Below are 19,687 nucleotides of genomic sequence, written 5' to 3'. Positions count from 1 at the left end.
GTTTTTCTTTGCTTTCAAATGGCTGGAGACAGTGAGTCAGGAGTGAGAACTCCCTTTGTTTCATGTCGCGTGCATGGCGGGGGAAGAATGTAGCAGGGCAGAAAATGAAGAAAGACATAAAAGGATCTCAGCTCAAGGAGGTCAGATCCATCAGAGGCTTAGCGTTGCCTTCAAAGATGCCTGGGACAGGTGGCAGTTCAAGACAATCGCAGCGGCCGCATCCGCTAGAGCTGAGATAAGGGATTCCTCCAGCAGCCTGCTATCTGGTGCTCGTTCGCTTTGATGTAACTCTGCTAGCAAGACTTTGGGGAACGGCGACTGCCTGCCTCCGTGATAGGCTGCTGTTGTTGAGTCTTTTAAGGTCTCATTACAGTGCTCCTTGAGGAGTAATCCTCTTTAAGGTTTACATGGGATGGTTTTGTCCAGAGGCCCAGCTGGGGACCGTGGTGCCACCTGGACAAGGCACCGGGGCAACCTCTCTTTTCCCTGTGTCCTGCCCGGGTTGCTGATACTGAAACTGCAAACCTTCGGCATCCTTTGCTTTCCTTTCTGGTGATGACTGAGTTTTTTTGTCCCTCTCAGCTTGATCCCTTCTTTGGAGGCAGCGAACCATTAGCACTAAATCATCAGGTTCTGTTACTCATTCATTCATCTCCTCCAGCTTTTTAATATATGTTTTTGCACTCTACTCCGTGGTCTACTCTGTCCCTTTTTAGAAAGAAATCATGATGTGCCCTCGACATGAAGAGTTCTTTTGACTTATTGCCCTGAAAAACACACTGTGTGCAGGGAGATTGCATAGGTGCCCTAGGAAAATATCTATTTGCATAAATTGCATATATTTAGAACTCTTTAATTTGGAAAAGATATACTTTTAATGAAGAAGCCAAAGTTCAGTTCTGTTAGGTTGGCTGATTTAAATAGTAAGGTTTGTTAGGAAGGAAGAGGCTGCAGATTTTATTTCTGGCTTGTTTGACACACACAGATAGCAACTAAACATCACTAGCTTCTGAATTTCATAAGTCAACTTTGTCCTGACACTTTTGGACTTTTGGTTGAACAAAGCGTTTCACAAACCCTCAAGTGGCACTTGAAGGGGACAAGAGGGGAGTTTTAAGATGTATTTGAACAGGAGTAAGAGGAGGACTGACTTTTGGTCTCTTGATGCTATACTCAGCCTCCTGTACCTGGGGACTGGACAGTTCTGGGGATCAGTAGTGGAACCTAGAGGCTTCTCATCCCTCAGTCAGTGGTTCAGGTGACTTTCATTGTCCAATAACTACCTTTGCCCAGCTTCTCTGGTGTCAGTTTGGTTCTTCAGAGGAGAGGGCACTTGGATTGAAACAGGCCCCCCAACTGGTCATCACTCCAGGTGTCATCTGCATGTATTTTGTGCAAGTCAGACTCTTCCCAAATTTCAGATAATCTTGAAATAGCAACAGAAACAAGCTAAGTCCCAGGGGTCTATTTAATGAAGAAAAAGAATGCAGTCATATGGGCCACCAGACATCATAGAGATAACTAAGACACATTTGGCTTAAGTTCTGTAAGGGATTGTTTTGTTGAGTGTTCACATTATTGAAACTTACCAGTAGTCAAATGGAGTATCATCCTCAGGATAGTATTTTTCTGGGGGTGACTTTCTTATCCCCACGAGTGTCTAATGGAAGTCAAGGCCATGGAAAGAAGTGGTTTAGGTGAGTGTCCACCAGAGATGACAAGGCAGGCTTCCAGCAGGGCTTTGCCTTGAGGATGATTCTTGAAATTGTAGCATCAAAACTAACCTTGCGGTCCTTGTAGATCTGTAGGGAATCCTGAACATCACCCCAGAACTGCTGAATTAGGATTTCCAAAAACTGAGACCCTTGTTTAACAAGTTTTTATACAATACAGTGTGAGAACCACTGCTTTAAGCGTTAAAGCATGCTACCAAGGAACTTGTTTATGAAAGGAAATAGACTCAAAGACATAAAAAAAAAAAAACTTATGGTTACCAAGGAGGAAAGGGTAGCGAGGAATAAATTATGGATTTGGGATTAACAGATAATCACCATTATATATAAGATAGATAAACAACAAGGACCTACGGTATAGCACAGGGAACTCTATTCTACATCTTGTAATGACTTATAATGGAAAAGAATCTGTAAAAGAATATATATATATGTGTATGTGCATAAACTGAATCACTTCACTGTACACCTGAAACATTGTAAATTAACTATATTTCAATAAAAACAAAACTAAAGACATTTATGTGAATACTTTTTTTAAATTGTATTCTTCTTTATGTTAACATTCTAAATAATTTCTAGGAAAAGCAGTAATTTTTGAGTTCAGAAACATTCACATCTTTATTTTAATTTCTAGTATCAATCTAAACCATGGTGATATTTGTTAATTTCTTTCTCAAATGGTAAAGAACCTGCCTGCCAAAGCAGGAGATGCAAGAGACTTGGGTTCGCTCCCTGCGTCAGGAAGATCCCCTAGAGTAGGAAATGACAACCACTCCGGTATCCTTGACTGGAAAATCCCATGGAGAGAGAAATCTGATGGCTTTAGTCCATGAGGTCGCAAAGAGTTGGTTACGACTGAGCAATTGATTACACACATGAATAAGAAAAAATTATTTCTACATGTTTCTCATTAACTCATGATTATACATAAAATACAAAAACATTTCTGAAGATATTTTACCTTTCCAAGATATGTAGACTATTAAGATCTTCTTCATCAAACTTGGATACTTGAATATGAATGGATATACTTTGCACGCAAAAGTTTTACAGTGTTAGAGATAGATAAATAATAAAATTTGCACAGTACTGCAAAAAAAAGGGGGGGGGGTTAAGTTAATATCTTTAAATTCCAAATTGGTAAACACTTAGATTTTTTGTCTTAGAAAGATTCTATAAATTTGCTCACCTGATCGTTACACATTATATCTGAATTATACGTTATTTTTGATAGTTGCTTACATATAAATTTGAATACTTATAAATCAATTTAGTTTTCCTATGTGGTAAAGAAAGTTAGATACCAAATTATTTGATGCTATGGAAAATTTTTATTTATAATTTTCCAAATATTGTGCCTAAACTGAACTAGCAGCTGGCTTAAAGATGATTTGTACAGTTGTATTTATTTATCTGAATTTCTCTTTAGCGAATAGAAACGTATACCTTCGTATGCATTTTAATATACTTGTGTTGTCAACAAAAACACAAACCTTACTAAATACAAAAAGACTGTCATTTGCTAAAATAACCACCAACTTTATGAGTTATTTTTCTATTGTTACTTTTCTTGGCCAAGACTTTGCATTTGTTTTAAAGTAAGGTCTTGATACTGAAACTACTAGTTTCAGGATGTGGAAATATTAATTGAGTTTATCTCCAGAAAAGGGGAATGTAAGCGTAACTGGTAAAAAATGTTGGCCTGATCTGTCCAATGACCCACCCCATCACAGTGGAAATTCTTAATATGTATTCAGACATATTTAAAATAAATACCATAATGGACTTAACAATCCATTTTCTTTTATCTGAACGCTAACCCTTTGTTAAAATTTGTAAAAAACCCTCCAAAACAGTAGAGGTGTAAAATAAATTTGGAGTAGTACAAGTTTAGCATTTACTATCAAAATTTTTCCTTTTATTCAGTTTGCTTGTAAGGTCTCAAAGACACTTTTGTTCATTCTAGGAAAAATATTCCATATTCAATCATTTTTTACCCTCCTGCAAGTTATAGGGAAATCTGATCATCAAAAAAATGTGATGTATTTTCTGATTTGTCATTTGGTGCACAGAGGATTGCCTGAGTTTCCATGGTCAGTTTTCAAAACTGCTCTTCTTTTAAAATAGACCAGCTTTATGCATGCTCCCCATAAAGGAAAGATGGGTGCTGATGATTTGGTTGCCTAGAGGAAAAGTAGGTATGATTTTGGAATCAGAAAGAACACAATTCGACTCTCAGCTGTTTGCTTACTGAAATATCTTGTATGAGTCACTTAACACCTTGGTTTTCTTACTGATACCAAGTACCTACGTCAGAGGCTTTTCATGAGGGTGGAGCAGATCTGGAGACCTTACTGGAATGAAGTATCCACTTCTCCCAGGGCTTTCCTGGTGGGTCAGATGGTAAGGAATCTGCCTGCAATGCGAGAGACCTGGATTTGATTGCTGGGTCAAGAAGACCCCCGGAGAAGGAAATGACAACCCACTCCAGTATTCTTGCCTGGGAAATCCCATGGACAGAGGAGCCTGGTGGGCTGTGATCCGTGGCATCACAAATAATTGGACAAGACTGAGTGACTAACATTTTCACTTTTCATCTACTTCTCACGAGCAACTTTAGTACAGCTTGCTGACTATGGTTGATGCTGCTGGAAGGTATTACTTGAAAGTTGCTACGAGAGTAGATCCTAAACGTTCTCATCACAGGAAAAAAAATGAGGAGATGGGTAACTCATAACTAAACTTAATCATGGTCATTGTTTGGCAATATGTGTGTGTCAAGTCATTGCACAGTATACCTTAAACTTACATGGAACTATGTGCTGATTATATCTCAGTAAGAATGAAAAAGGAAATCAGAATGCTCTCGGCACAGAGTGGTTTGATTTCCTGCTCCAACAGTCACTTTGGGCCAATTTCATCATACATACAAACTTAGTGTTTATTTTCTAGTAAAGATCATAGAAAATCTGATTTTATTTGACTGGGAGGTGACGATTTTATCATTGGAAAAAGCTAGAAACTTTCTCTATAAAATATCTCAGATAAGAAAGCATGCTTGGGACTTCCCTGGTGGTCCAGGGGTTAAGAATCTGCCTTGCCGTTCAGGGGACGCGGGTTCCATCCCTGGTCACTGTGCCACAGTGAAAGATGCAAAGTGACGCAGCAAAGATCCCGAGTACCATTAACTAAGACTCCGTGCAGCCAAATAATAACAATAAAAAAAGCACGCTATCTGATATTTTTACCTGGCTTATTTTTATCTAATAGCAGCTTTAAAATCGGTATTTTTCTGTGGTCACTAATTTGTTTGCCTGCATGTCACCGTATGGGGGAGAACTTGCTTTGAATATTCAGGTGCCAGTCTGCAAGGAGAAGGCAATGGCACCTCACTCCAGTACTCTTGCCTGGAAAATCCCATGGACGGAGGAGCCCGGTAGGCTGCAGTCCATGGGGTCTCTGAGAGTTGGACATGACTGAGCAACTTCACTTTCACTTTTCACTTTCATGCATTGGAGAAGGAAATGGCAACCCGCTCCAGTGTTCTTGCCTGGAGAATCCCAGGGACGGCGGAGCCTGATGGGCCGCCGTCTATGGGGTCGCACAGAGTCGGACACGACTGAAACGACTTAGCAGTAGCAGCAGTCTGCAACACAGCATCCTTGGTTGCCCTCTCTGTTCCCAGTCTCACCAACCATCCATGTGATATGGCTGCTTGGGATCTTATTTTAAGATCTACGACTTATTAATTACAAATTGAGAAAATCCAAGTTGTCCTGCCGAGTTTGTAGCCTTGAGGGAAAGAAAAGGCACCCTCGTGCTTGCATGCTACTAACTGTTAGCGGGTTCTGGTTTTACCCCAGGAATTAGAGTTTTTGAAGGGCAGCAGCTAGTATTCAGGGAGTGCCAACGGCATACCAGGTGCTGCCCAGGTGCTCACGGTTGCCTAGCTGTGGATGCATTGGTGGTGAAGGGGGAAGAAGGGGATTGTAAGGACGGTGCAGCTCTGAAAAGAGCAGATGTGTAGACTGGATGGGATCGGCACCCCCATGTAGATCCTTAGGGAGGGAAAGGAAAGACAGGAAAGGTGGGAGGGCCCTTGTTAATCCTAGATACAGGCAGTGTCTTCAGCCAAGTGTGTGGCAGCTGACATTTGTTGGCTAAAATAACATACACTGATATTTCATTTCTGTGAGGAAAAGAGGATGAAATGCAATCTGGTTGTCATTACTTGCATTTTTTTTTTTTTTTTTTTACCTCCTAACTTTACAGCTCTGAGCTTGTGCCCACCTGCCTGCTAGACCAGTGGTCCTCAGAGTGTGGTCTCAGACTGGCAGCGTCAGCAGCCCCCAGGGAACTTGTTAGAAGTGCAGTCTGGGTCCTGCCTCAGGCATTTGGAACCAGAAATTCTGGGACTGGGACCCAGAGATCCATTTGAACAAATTCTCTAGGTGATGCCAGTGTAGCTAAAGTTTGAGAACCTTTGTGTTGGAGCATCTTGTGAAATGATTTGGGTCCTGGTTAAAATGGGAACACACAAACAGGGAAAGAGCTGTGGTCCAAGTCGGGAAGGGGGAGGACTGTCACCTGCCTGGTTTCTTTTGACTCTTCAATCCAAAGTAGCTGGTGGCCGGGGAGTTCAGAGACACGAGCCAGTAGACTTAGCATCTCTTTTCCTTTTATTTGTTTAAGCCCCTCCCTTGTTAATGTATGACATTAAGAACCTGTCCTTTGATATCGTTTGAACATATGTCTGTTTAGCCCTCCAGGTTTGCAGGCAGCAGGCCAAGAACAATCATGGAGATTCCATAGGAGAAAATGGTCATTGTTGATCCTCCAATAATGGATTCATGGAAACTTAGGAATTTCAAAAGGAAGTTAAAAAATTCACAAGGTTAAATCAGCGTGACAGATCCAGAGCCCTGCATGTACTTGAACTCCAAGTTAAGTCAGGGCCAACAGCCACTGAGTATGTGTCCAATTTCACCTTCTTCCTTACAGTCTTTGAAATCCCATTTAGGCCTCTTAATTTCAAGAAATGAAAAAAGCCAAACACTTTATTCTTCTCTACAAGGCATCAAGGAGAGGGGGTAATAAACAGGACCTTGCTGATGGAGTTTAATAAATACTGGTTTACTGCAACCCACAACGGAAAGCAAATACATGCAATTACTTGCAAATTTCTTCAGTGTTTGTACTTATAAATCTCTGCCTAAACCTTCCCAGCTGGGAGTTCAGTTAGTCTTTCTGCCGTGGAACTAGGGCTTTGTTCTCCTCGTTCAGCCTCGGCTCGGTCTGGAATAATTCAGAAATGTATTAGAGAGATTGCTGCTCCCAAAAGGCATAAGGAAATAACCTTCACTCTCAGCCTTAGGGAAATCAGCCCAATCAGGGTTTGGGCGGATTTCTCGATTAAACAAAGAACTAACTGTGCACAAATTGCACCTTAACAATTTGTAAGGAGTCCACCTTAGAAATGTCTTGCAGATGGAAAGCTGATATTTTTTAATCAGACCAGCGGGTCTGCTCAAGTCAAAATGTCGCCAGCATTCTCCCACTGCTCCCCAATTAACATCCCCCCAAAATTAAATTGAAAGTTGCATTTCTAAGCAGTCCACAGCTTTGGACCCACTTCTCCAGGTTGTCAAACATAGATAGAAAGAACTGCTTCTGTCTGTGCAAGGGTTCAGGGTGTGTGCGGGTGTGTGTCTGTATGTGTGGATGACTCAGTTCATCTGGAACACATCCCAGGGAGCTTTGGGCTGTCAATTTTTATTTCAGAATATTTCATATTGGGAACCAAAAAAGGGGTAGAAACTTATTGCACTTAATGTGGTTGTGACTCGACGTGCTCCTAGTCAAATCATGTAGAAATCAAAATCAGGCCCCTGTGTTGCTGTGGAATGTTGTTTAGAATAAGACTTTTTGGAAAGATTTAATAGATTTCTGCTGGTTGTAAGAGATGCTCATGCCAAATCACCGCCTTTGTGACATTTTAAGAGAAATGACTGTATTTTGATGGCAGTGCTGGGGATAAGGGAAGGTGTGTCTAAATCTATCCAATGTGTAGCACTTTTGCTTTAATTCAGTGAAGAGGTGCGTGCTCAGCTAAAACAGGCATTTTCGGGAATTCCCCAGTTGTTCAGTGATTGGGACTCCAAGCTTTCACTGCCAAAAGTGCGGATTCAGTCCCTGGTCAGGGAACTAAGATCCCGCAAGCCGTGTGGTGTGGGCAAAAATAAAATAAAAGTAGGTGCTTCCAAGCCATCATGCTCACAGGGGCAGCCTCCCAAACTTCTGTAACTGAATTTCAGAAAAGGGGGCATATTACATTACGTCTCACAACTGTATCGTGGCCCTAACTGGATAGCTCTACTTCCTTGGTATAGTGGGACCACCAAGAATGCTTGTCAGCATGGTTTACCTGGTGCAGAGTTTTGAGCTGTGTTTTGTGAAAAGAAACTGTAGCCCCATCATTTCTGCTGGAAACTCTTGAGATTCCTTGTGGGAATCAGAAACCAGCCTGAGAAAAACACTTCAAGATTGGAGTCTCTGATATTTACAAATGGCTTTCCTCAAGTGTTCTTTTTGGTTTTCTTAGAAACGCAGGCTTTGGATGAATTCATCGACAAGGTCTCTTTCCCTTGTGATAACAGTCTGAAGGAAGGACTCCTCCACAGAGCTCAGAAGACATCGGTCCGGCTTCTGGACTTTGCAGGGTGGGGCTTGCTGGCCTGGGCCCCCTCCCTTCTCTCTGAGCCCAGCTCCAGCACTTGTCTGGGAGAGAAGTTGATGCCAGCACGGCTGGCCTCTGGTGTCTGGCGAGTTGTGTGCGAGAGCAGATTGACGGGCTCTTGCTCCCCCATGAAGAGGATCCCAAGTTGGCTTTTGAAGTTTCAGTACACTTCCAGTATGCTGGCTTTGCAGTTTGTTTCCAAACAGTGGTGACAGTCTGTCACCCCATGCTGACAGTATCAAATGTGCAAGTTAACCTGGCGGGGATGTATGTGACTGTGGAATTCAGAATACTGCTGAGACGTGTGGGTCAGCGAGGAGTATGGTGTGTGAAGCTTCAGTGGTCCCTAGCTGGTGCGTATTATTTAAGACTCAGTGGAACTAGGGGATCCATTTTTAGTCCTGGCTCTGTGACCTCCAACGATTGGTTGCTTTCCCCTAAACTTCGGGTTTGCCACCTGGATATTGGAGAGAAGTTTATTGTCTTTTCATATCTGCTGGGAGGAGGTGGCCACAACTCAACACTAGAAACTAAGTTTGCCTTTTTATCCTCCTATTTTTTTGGCCGTATCATGTGGCATGTGGGATCTTAGTTCCCCAGGGGTAGAACCACGTTGGAAGCATTGGAAGCCCATAGTCTTAACCACTGGACTGCCAGGAAAGTCCCATATGAGCTATTTTGGAGCTTCTGCATGAAGAAATCTAAATCAATCAGTGGTGAGGGGGAAAAAAATATTTGAGTGTATCTCATTAAGGTGATTAAGCTTTAAAGAGAATGCAAGTATTTGCAAACTTGAGGTTGGTATTTTGAGCTTCCATTTTTAAAAACATCCCCATATTAAAGACAAATTCATCTTCTCTTTCTCTCTTTTATATGTGTCAGAATCTTCTGGCAGCTCTTGACCATATAACTACACTTGCAGTGTTTGACAGTGAACCTCGGTGCCAGAATGGACATTTAACTATGCTGTGGTCCTGACATGAAGCAGCCTCGGTTACTGGGGGCAGCGTATACCAAACCATAGAATTCACAGTGCCATGTAGGGCCTGAAAGTTCCAACCTTTTTTTTTTTTTTTAAGTGGCATTTCCATTTCTATGCTCACCAGATCCATGCCCATCACTTTAATCTCAACTCCACCATAAATTACCATGTTCAGCCTGAGGAGCCTGGTAGGCTGCAGTCCATGGGGTTGCCAAGAGTCGGACATGACTGAGTGACTTCACTTTCACTTTTCACTTTCATGTATTGGAGAAGGAAATGGCAACCCACTCCGGTGTTCTTGCCTGGAGAATCCCAGGGATGGGGGAGCCTGGAGGGCTGCTGTCTATGGGGTCACACAGAGTCAGACACAACTGAAGTGACTTAGCAGCAGCAGCAGCAGCCTTTGAGATCATACAATTTACCAGAAGTATTTTCACGTCACCTGGCAGCTCCAGCCTGAAACATCATTTGTTCCAAAAGCAGGCAACAAGCAAGTCAAAACTATTTCCTGTGAAGAGTCCTGATCTTTTTTCAAGCTTGAGTTTCAGACATCTCCTCTCCTGCACCCATTTCAGTGAGATTGCATTGTACCCATCAGATGGGAAGGTTTCCCTGTTTGCAATGCTCAGTTGTCATTTTTCTTAAAACCGAGTTGCAGCTAAGTGACTTGTCGTTCTCAGAACTGTTACTAAAAGGCATTTGGTTCCTGTAATGAAACATGGAAAACTACCTGTCAGGGAGCTGCTGGCATTATAAATCAGGGGCTCAACCATGTAAGGGTGCACCTGGGCGGTGGGAGTGAAAACGCTGCTTAAAAAGGCATCCATGGAATCAAACCACAAGGCCCTTCCCTTGCTCCTCTCAGTCCTCTCTCCTTGTGCTAGCTGTTCTTTATGCTTCCTCCTGTCTTTCTGACCAACATATTGAGTGAAAGCTCAGAGATCCATATTCTGTGGCAATAATTTTTTAATAATTTTTATTCAAGTATAGTTGATTTACAAGTGTTAGTTTCTGTTCTACAGCAAAGTGATTCAGTTACATACACACACACATATATATGCATGTATGTGTATTATATATATGTATTCTTTTGCTATTTGTTTGCATTATAGTTCATCATAAGATGCTGAATATAGTTCCTTGTGCTATCCAGGAGGACCTTGTTCATCCATTCTATATGTGGTAACTTTCATTTACTAACCCCCAAATTCCCCATCTTTCCCTCCCTCCCCCACTTGGCGACCCTAAGTCTGTTCTTTATGTTTGTGAATCTATTTCTTTTTCATAGAAAGGTTCATTTGTATCATATTTTGGAGTCTACCTATAAGTGATATCATAGGACATTTGTCTTTTCCTGTCTGACTTTCTTCACTTAGTATGATCATCTCTGAGTCCATCCGTGTTGCTGCAGATGACGTCATTTCATTTTTTTAAGGCTGGGTAGTATTTCATTACGCCTGTGCACCACATCTTTATCCACTCATCTGCCGGCGAACATTTAGGTTGTTTCCATGTCTTGGCTATCTTAAATAGCACTGCCATGAACCCTGGGCTGCATGTATTTTTTTGATTAGAGTTTCATCTGGATTTATGCCTGGCAGTGGGACTGCTGGATCAAAGGGTAACTCTGTTTTTAGTTTTTTGAGGAACTTCCACACTGTTGTCCACAGTGGCTGTACTTATTCCCACCAACGGTGTAGGAAGATTTTCTTTTCTCCATACCCTCTCCAGCATTTATTTGTAGACTGTTTAATGGTGGCCATTCTGACCAATGTGAGGTGGGACCTTATTGTAGTTTTGTTTTACATTCCTGTAGTAATTAGTGATGTTGAACATCTTTTCATGCATGACACAGTAATTTTTAAATACTGACACCAAAATTTATTATTGGATCAAAGACCTGGAACTCCCAGGAAAGTAGGGAAAACTGGTAGGTAGGTTGAGCAAACACCCACAATTGAAAGTGTACAGCTGTGCATTGGAGCCTTTATCCCACCCCAGAGGAAATACACTTTTTACTTTATGAATGACATCTATCTGTGGATGGCCTGACATTGGCCAAAGTGGGTGCCTTGATAACTCCATAGACAGGCCAGAATTGCTCCAAGTTGATAAGATGGAGGGGGCTTCAGAATGACACATTCACTATTGTGAGACCATAGACTGACCTCTTAGCAAATTATGGGATGTTGAAAGGGATGTAGCTTTAACTATGGGTGTTTATGGATTCTATTTTGATACGTTTTGTATGAGTGTTCCTGAAAATATGACAAGGTGACCTATATAACATGAAAAGCCTAGTTGATTTGGACAGTGCTTTGGTCCAGTCCAGTTCCTCCTTTGTCGCAAGGGATCTATGTAGAAAAATTTAAATTGTTCATATAACAATAAAAGCAAATGGGTAAATTTTAAAAATGGGTTTAAAAAAATGCTTCCCACATATTTGGAAAGGAGATAAAAAGCCTTCAGGTTAATTCAGTTCTCTGCAAAGCTAAAACTTGGGCCTAGTCCTTTGGGTATTGGTGAAGATGTTTAGTTTATGAGGTTTATTCACCATTTTCAAAGGCCCAGACTTTTCCAGTATAAAAGTTGTTTACAGGGACTTCTTTGGCAGCCCAGTGGTTGAGACGGGGGCTCAGTCCCTGGTTGGAAGATTAAGATCCCACATGCTGCAAGGCGTGATCAGAAAAAAAAAAAAAGTTGTTTACAAGTGGTTCTTCTTGCCCCCTCCTCTGTTTTCTTGGTGTGTTTTAACTGACATTCACATTTGATCACACCAAATTAATCCCTGGAAGCTCATGGGTTGCTGTTTAATAAGATTTTAAAAGTTTTCATTGGGCACTTAAGTAGGGCACCTAGACTTGCTGATGGGTCACATGAAAATTGTTCTTCTCATTTGAGTTTGAGTTTTTCTGACTTGTGACATGTTTGACACCCAGTAGTATATCTATCAGGGCAGGTTCTGCAGAAATAAATATTCATGGAAAATATTACTTTTTAATGTTTCCACCATGTTACTTTAGAACAACTTCAAGACAAAAGTTTATCAATTAAGGAAGTATTGACAGTGGTCACCTCTGCATTGGGGCTACTTGTCCGCTGAAGACTGTTCACTGATAGTGTTTTCTTCTTCAGGACTTCTGAGGGAAAACCCAAGACAGCCCACCACAGTTTCTAGTTCAGTCATAATTTTAATATTGTCATGGGTAGGTGTGACAGATGTTAGTACTTGCCACCAACCCTAAAGGATATAATGTACTGTGAAAATAAATACCTTGCTGCCAAATCCTTTTCACTCTCAGGTATGATAAGAAATAAGTTGGGGTAGGAGGAATGGGGGTTGGAATGAATTGGAAGGTTGAGATTGATGTATATACACTCAGTTCAGTTCAGTCGCTCAGTCGTGTCCGACTCTTTGCGACCCCATGAATCGCAGCACGCCAGGCCTCCCTGTCCATCACCAACACTACCATATGTAAAATAGATAGCTAGTGGGAACCTGCTGTGTGGCACAGGGAGCTCAGCTCGGTGCTCTGTGATGACGTAGAGGGGTGGGATGGGGGTGGAGTGGGAGGGACGTCCAAGAGGGAGGGGATATACGTATTCATTTAGTTGATTCACTTTGTTGTACAGTGGAAATTAACAGAACATTGCAAAGCATTTATACCCACCCCCCCCCCCCAAAAAAAAAAAGAATTTCAGGGCATTAAACTGCTTACATGTGCCTTTGATCATCATAAAAGGACCTCCTTTAGAGAAGAAATTTTGTTTTTCTTGCCTGGGCAACCTAGCAGGTAACTGGCCCCATAGTCTGCCCTGTTTGCAAGACTGATTCCCTGGGATACTCTGATTGTAGGGGGCTGAGTGTAGAAGCTCCACATCACAGGTACCTGGTGGAGCCAGCGCAGCACCCAGGTCGCTAGAGCTATCAGGTATGGGGAGGAGGAGAAGTGAGATGATTTATACACATTCTGTTTGGAGAAAGGAAAATGCAGGGTAGATTGAAGTTTGTGAAAGTGTAGGAAAATGATTTAGGGCATAAAAAGGGGGCTTGCATTGTTACCAGTTTGTGTCCCTGTCCCCTTATTTCTTCATTGTCAAAAATCCCATTTTGGTGATTTCTTTTTCAATAGTGCCCAGCCCTAGCATACGCACCTGGGCATTTCTACACAGATGAATTTCCGCAAGAGTTAGTACTGGCCAGGCAAGGGCCCCAGAGCAAAACATGACTGTAGGATTCTTGGGCTTCAGTTAAGGGGTATCATTGCTGCTGCTGCTGCTGCTGCTGCTAAGTCACTCAGTCGTGTCTGACTCTGCATGACCCCGGAGACAGCAGCCCACCAGGCTCCCCCGTGATGACCAAAGGATACCTTCTTCCTAGACCTCTTTGCCCTAATAACCAACTCAATCCTCCACTCATGTGGCTCTTAAGAAAGCGCTTTTGTATTTCTCACTTGTCAGGCTGCATACTCATCCTTCCTCCAGGCTCCACCCAGCCAGGCTGGGATGCATGATCTCAGTTTCCTCATCTGTGAAATGGGATGGCTATAGCACCATCTTCAAAGGGTTAATATGTTTCTAGCACATAGGTTCTTCTGGCATTCCCCTAAAGTCAAGCATCATCATTATTATTAATTAAATGAATGTGAATTGGGATTGGAAGTGTACTCTGTGGTCATGTAGCCTAATCTACGTTTCCTAGGGGGCACAGTGGTAAAGGATCCACCTGCCAGTGCAGGAGACACAGGAGATGCTGGTTCAGTCACGGGGCAGGGAAGATTCCCTGGAGGAGGAAATGGCAACCCACAGTATTCTTGTCTGGAAAATTCCATGGACAGAGGAACCTGGTGGGCTCCAGCCCATGGGGTCGCAAAGAGTTGGGCATAACTAAGCATGCCTGCAAGCTAATCTAGCTCTCTAAGTCCCTAAAGAATTGAACCCCAGCCTTTTCCCTCAACAGTTGAAATTCCCTGATGGCTTCCTTGCCTGACAATAGTGGGCACAGTTTCCTGGTGCTCAGATATACACAGTGAGCCACACTCCACTTGGATGGAAAAAACTTGGTTACTGGAAAAGAAAAATGATCTCTTCATGAGAGCCCAGATGTATTAGGGCTATATTAACCATAGAGAAGGTACTGGAATAGTTTTCCCAACTGATGTTTGTGGATATCAGTAGCACGTTCTCTTTTGAAGGCTCTACTGTCATCCTTGGTGGCTTCATGTTGTTCGTGTCCAGCTCCTGTTCCCTTGATCTACAAAGCATTACACCATGGAGCTGGATCCAAGGGTGGCCAAGCCCTGGATCGTCCCATTACAGGGCCTGTGTTGATGCCCTGCCCATGGTTGGCCATCCTGATAGACCTCTTCCAGTTTACCTGTGTGTCTGTTGACCTGGTGGTCACATTACTGTCTGCTCAAGCCTGAAGCCCTGGCCACCTGCTTCCACATTCTTTTTCCTGGATGAAAGAGTGTGATCTGACAAAGAGCAGAGCTCAGCAAACTGGTCCAGAAGAAGCAGTGAGGCTCTAGAACTAGAGTTCTTCTTTGGTCTCAGGCACCTGACATTGACTATTTCAAACATCTTCTTCCTTCCTTAGGCTTCCCTCCTCCCTTAGAAAAGATAAAGTTTCTTGAAATATCACTTCTACTTCTGATGTCTTGTTCATATTTACACTGTAGTGACTGGCTTTCTATTGACGTTGTTGCCTTATTAATCTTCTCAAAATGCCCCAAGATGCATCATGCAAAAACCTTGACTTGATCTTCCACTGCTGGGAACCCATGAGAACGCCTTGCTTTAGTCAGACTGTGTAACTCGCTTCAGGGCTGCAGGGTCCCTTCTGATCCCATCACCATGCATAGATGCCCTGCTCCTGTTCGGACCTCTGCCTGGTCTTGCTTCTCCCAGAAGCAATTATCATATTGCTTCTGTTTTCTATTTTGTGTTTTTGGCCGTGAGGCTTGTGGGATCTTAGTTCCCTGACCAAGGATCGAACCTGTACCCCCTCCATTGGAAGGTGAAGTCTTAACCAATGGACCACCAGGGAAGATTACTGAATCTTTAATACTCCTTTTTCTTCTATGACTAATACTAACGATGGAGGAAAATTGAGGCTTGCAGATGAATAGCTTTTCAAAGTTTGCATGATTATGATAGAGCTGAGATGTGAACCCAAGTGTGATGGTTTCGAAAAGCTCATCCTGTTCATTAGCATTCCACCCCAGTTTCACTTGCTACCAGCTGGAACCAGGATCTGTTTGGTGAAGGAAGTGCCTGGGTGCCCTGTTGTCCATGAAACCAACACTCAGTGAATAGGTTGACCTGCCTCTTTAGAAACTAGATCTAAAAGAAACACAGCTTGTCTGTGTTAGTGATTCATTGCAAAGCCCTCCATTCCTCTCCATCACTGAAGGTTGGTCTGGGGCTTACCGATCTTTCAGTCAAAATAATTTTATTTTGATAATCATTTTCAAAAATCTTAAGAGTGGGCAACACTAGTATTCACAAGACCGATGATTGGTGTCTTGTGTTTTGTGATTACCAGGAGGGCAGGCAATTTGCGCGCCCATTTGCTCTGAATTCCTTAGTTTACTCTGGCTTCCCTTTCACCTCTTGGACTTTGCCTTTCTGGACTTAGTACGGTTTTTAATATTGTAACTATTTGTGTGATGAATTAACGTCTCTCTCCCTCATTCTTGCTAATAACAGGAGGTTAAGGGCCATGTCTGTGACACTTAGGGCCGAGGCTGTGCCCTAAGTGTCCAGGACAGTGCCTGGCACGGTAGATAAAATCCATATTTGCTGAAGTTTGAATAAATGATTGAATGGATGAGTGGATGAGTGGCAGTGCACCTTTATTCAGGTATCCTATGTAGGACTGGCAGAAAATTGATTCTAAGAGAAGTATTTTTTTATATCCAATTAGATTATAAAACTGAAAATTTATTTATGTGGAGAAACTACCAATCCACTTGGGAAATTAAAGGAAGAATTAAAACAGAGCTTGGTTCCTCTGTCTTTTTGTTACATATATTTTCTATGAGATTCTTTCCCTTATTACTTCGTATTTTTGGGCAATATTTGCAGCTATGTTCAGGCATCACATATAACTTTTTGCTGTTGTAATAAAATGAAGCCTTATGGAAGAAAGATAGGCAGATTCATCACGTTTAATTCCGTTAATGAGAAAGCAGTGCTTGGTTTCCTTTATTACGTATCTTCCCTCTGTCCAGTGGTTAGGGCTTCTGCCTTCCTGTGTAGGGGGTGCAGGTTTAATCCCTGGTATAAGAGCTAGAATCCCACATGCCGTGCAGCCGAAACACCGGAACACAGAACAACAGAAGCAATATTGTAACCACTTCTATAAAGACTTAAATGGTCCACATCCAAAAAAAAAAAAAAAAAACTTAAGTATCCAAAAGTGGAATAACCAGCATCCTGTAGCAAGTGAAAGTGTTAGTCACTCAGTCCTGTCCTACTCTTTACGACCCCATGGACCGTAGCCTGCCAGACTCCTCTATCCGTGGAATTCTCCAGGCAAGAATACTGGAGTGGGTTGCCATTCCCTTCTCCAGGGGATCTTCCCAACCCAGGGATCAAACCCAGGTCCCCTGCATTGCAGGAGGATTTTTTACTGTCTGAGCTACCGGGGAAGCCCCATTCTGTAGCAAAGTATTCAGAATTTATTGTGTTCTTGGTCAATATTCCTGAGTGTCAAGGAAGTGAAAATCTTTCTTTTTCCAGTGGAAAAACTGTTGTTCACAATGACTACTTATTGCGTTAATTTTAGAACTTTGTGTTTCTCTTCATCAATTAGCTGTCTAGTTCCGGGATAAGGGGTTTGTGTCTTTATCAGTAGGTATTGCTTCATCTTATTTGTTGGTTCCTTATTACCCTGAAATCTTTTGTCCAATAGTGTTAGCCTCCGTTCCCAGAAACACATTTCTCTGAACCAAGTGCATTTCCATTCTGCTGTATTCTGTTCATCATTTTCATTGTCAGCTCAAAAAACTCTGCTGGAAAACTCCAGTGTCCACTGGGTTTCCTACAGTCATCTCAGTGCCTGATTTTGTGGCTTCAGATGCAGTGTGTTACACTGTTATTCATTCCAGTTTCCAGGCCGCTTTTCTCGTGTGGCTTTCATGTATAGATCTGCCAAAACATCAGCTCTATCTTATTACAGCCCATGGGTTTGTGTGCTCCTTAAATTTCCCGAAGTGCTAGACTTTCAGAAATTCTACTTTCTAAAACATGGGATCGACTGTCTGTGGAAGCAAGATTGTTCCTCATTGAGGTCTCAGCTGCTCTCAGTTCCTGGGATGAATCAGATACTCTTGTGGACACTGTCAGTTAACTTGGCACTATTAAAGGGGTGGGATTAGAAGTTAAGTTGGCAAAGGACTTTTATTTAGCTTAGAAAAGATGAGATGGGGGTGTGTGATGAGTAGATGTACTTACAGAGCCATCAGAAGGAAAATCAATTAGACTCAATGTGAGTGGCTTCAGAATACAAAGCTAGGACTGACTGATGGGTAAAAATTAGAGGGAGGAATATTTGGCTAGTGTCCAGGGGTCAGAGTTCTCACCCACAGAGCAATATGAGGTGTGTTTTTGGAATGGATGTGTTTTTTAGACACCGAGTTCTCAGACATGATATAGAGGATTCTTACAAAGCAGTAGATCAACAGATGACTCTTCAGCACCTCTTGATTCTGAAATCCCAAGAGTTTTTTTTTTTTTTCCTAATTTAGCCATTTTAGGATAGCTTTCCTTTCTTTTCATTTCATGCAGCAAGGATTGTGAATTCTTTTTGTGGTTCAGGTTAAAGAAGAATTCTTATCATGGACCATTTCTTATCCTGTTGCTTTGAAATGGTCACACTTTTAGTCCAGTTTTGTTTGGACAATCTATTCAAAGAACAGCTCCTCTGCAGTAGCAACCTGAGGGGTGTTTTGTTTCAATTTGTTTGATGCTGTTTTACTTTTAAATAGTCAGAATTATTTTAAAAAATAACCAGTCAAAGACCCAGGCCAGGGTCTCTGTATAGTTGTCCAAACTGTTCACTGCACAAAGGACCCAGCTAAGAGGACTGAAGTTGATCAGGTTCTCTGCTGACCAAGCTATGCTTCTACCCAGAGGCAGTGTCCATCTTTTGAATCTGCAAAAAGAAACCATCAGCTCACCAAGAGGGGACTGGGTCTCCTCCAAAGAAACATGATTTTCTATTATCAATATTTGTGATGATATTATCCATATAGCTGGTCATGAGTTTGGAGGGAGGTATACTGTTTCATTTCATTTATGGCTCATCAGAACTGACAAAGTTAAGCCTAAACACCCTTGCAATTTTATTGATGGGCTATGCTAAACGTGGTACTAAGCATTGCCACTCTTTGTGACAAATTCCATTATTTTTGCCGACTCACCAAGCATTCTGATCTTGAAAGTATCCTGGGGATTTGAAAATGTCTTAAGGACATTTTCTACTCTTCATTTGAATATTTGACCTTGTGGGGACATGACCCTGCACGTTCTCCTTCTAAGCCTAAGAATTCCTTTTGACTCTTCTGTTCAGTGTCAACCTGTAGGGACAGTACATGTGGTTGAGAAGCCATTGGGCATTTATGAATGCTGGGCACCTACAGCCTTCCTCTGGAGTCTCAGGTTTACTCTAGCCACACTGTGAGTGTGCCTGTGATGAGTGAGGATAAACATTAAAGAATTCCATGCACCACAGGCAAGACTGGTTATTTTTAAAAATAAAAACAGCAGCAACAAAATGAAACAAAACACCCCTCAGGTTGTTACTACAGAGGAGCCGTTCTTTGAAGAGGCGCCAGAGATGACTCCTCCCCAGACACCAGTTCCTTCAGTGTTTCAGCCCCCTCAGCAGTTGTGGCTGTTCCTCCCTCCTCTGGAATGCAAGGGAACTGAACGTACCACACCCACCCATTCACAAAAAGCCTGCAGGAGAGCCACCTTCCCTCACCGTTCTCCGTGCCCTCTCCTGCTCAGTCGTCTGGGCCCTCCCCCTGTTGCTCTCACCCGGCTCCCAGTCCTTGCTCTGTGACTGCAGCAGTGAGGAGCTTGGGCTTTGCTTGGCCAGCAGCAGCAAGCCTGTGACTGTGGCCCTGCAGCATATTTTTGTTTTCTTGAGGGAAAAGCTGGTTTATAACCTTACGTCAGTTTCAGGTGATGCTTGTACACACAAGGTGATCGCCATGATTAAGT

The 19,687-nt window shown here is 42.4% G+C and overlaps 1 protein-coding gene across 1 annotated transcript in view; it reads left to right on the top strand.

The window, feature by feature from the left end:
- Positions 1–19,687, top strand: part of GLI3 (GLI family zinc finger 3) — a 314,645-nt gene that overhangs the window by 119,544 nt on the left and 175,414 nt on the right. The gene's annotated exons all lie outside the window — the stretch shown is intronic.

This window comes from Capra hircus, chromosome 4, assembly GCF_001704415.2.
Source record: "Capra hircus breed San Clemente chromosome 4, ASM170441v1, whole genome shotgun sequence".
Classification (NCBI taxonomy): domain Eukaryota; kingdom Metazoa; phylum Chordata; class Mammalia; order Artiodactyla; family Bovidae; genus Capra; species Capra hircus.
This window is presented reverse-complemented; position numbering and strand designations above follow the sequence as displayed.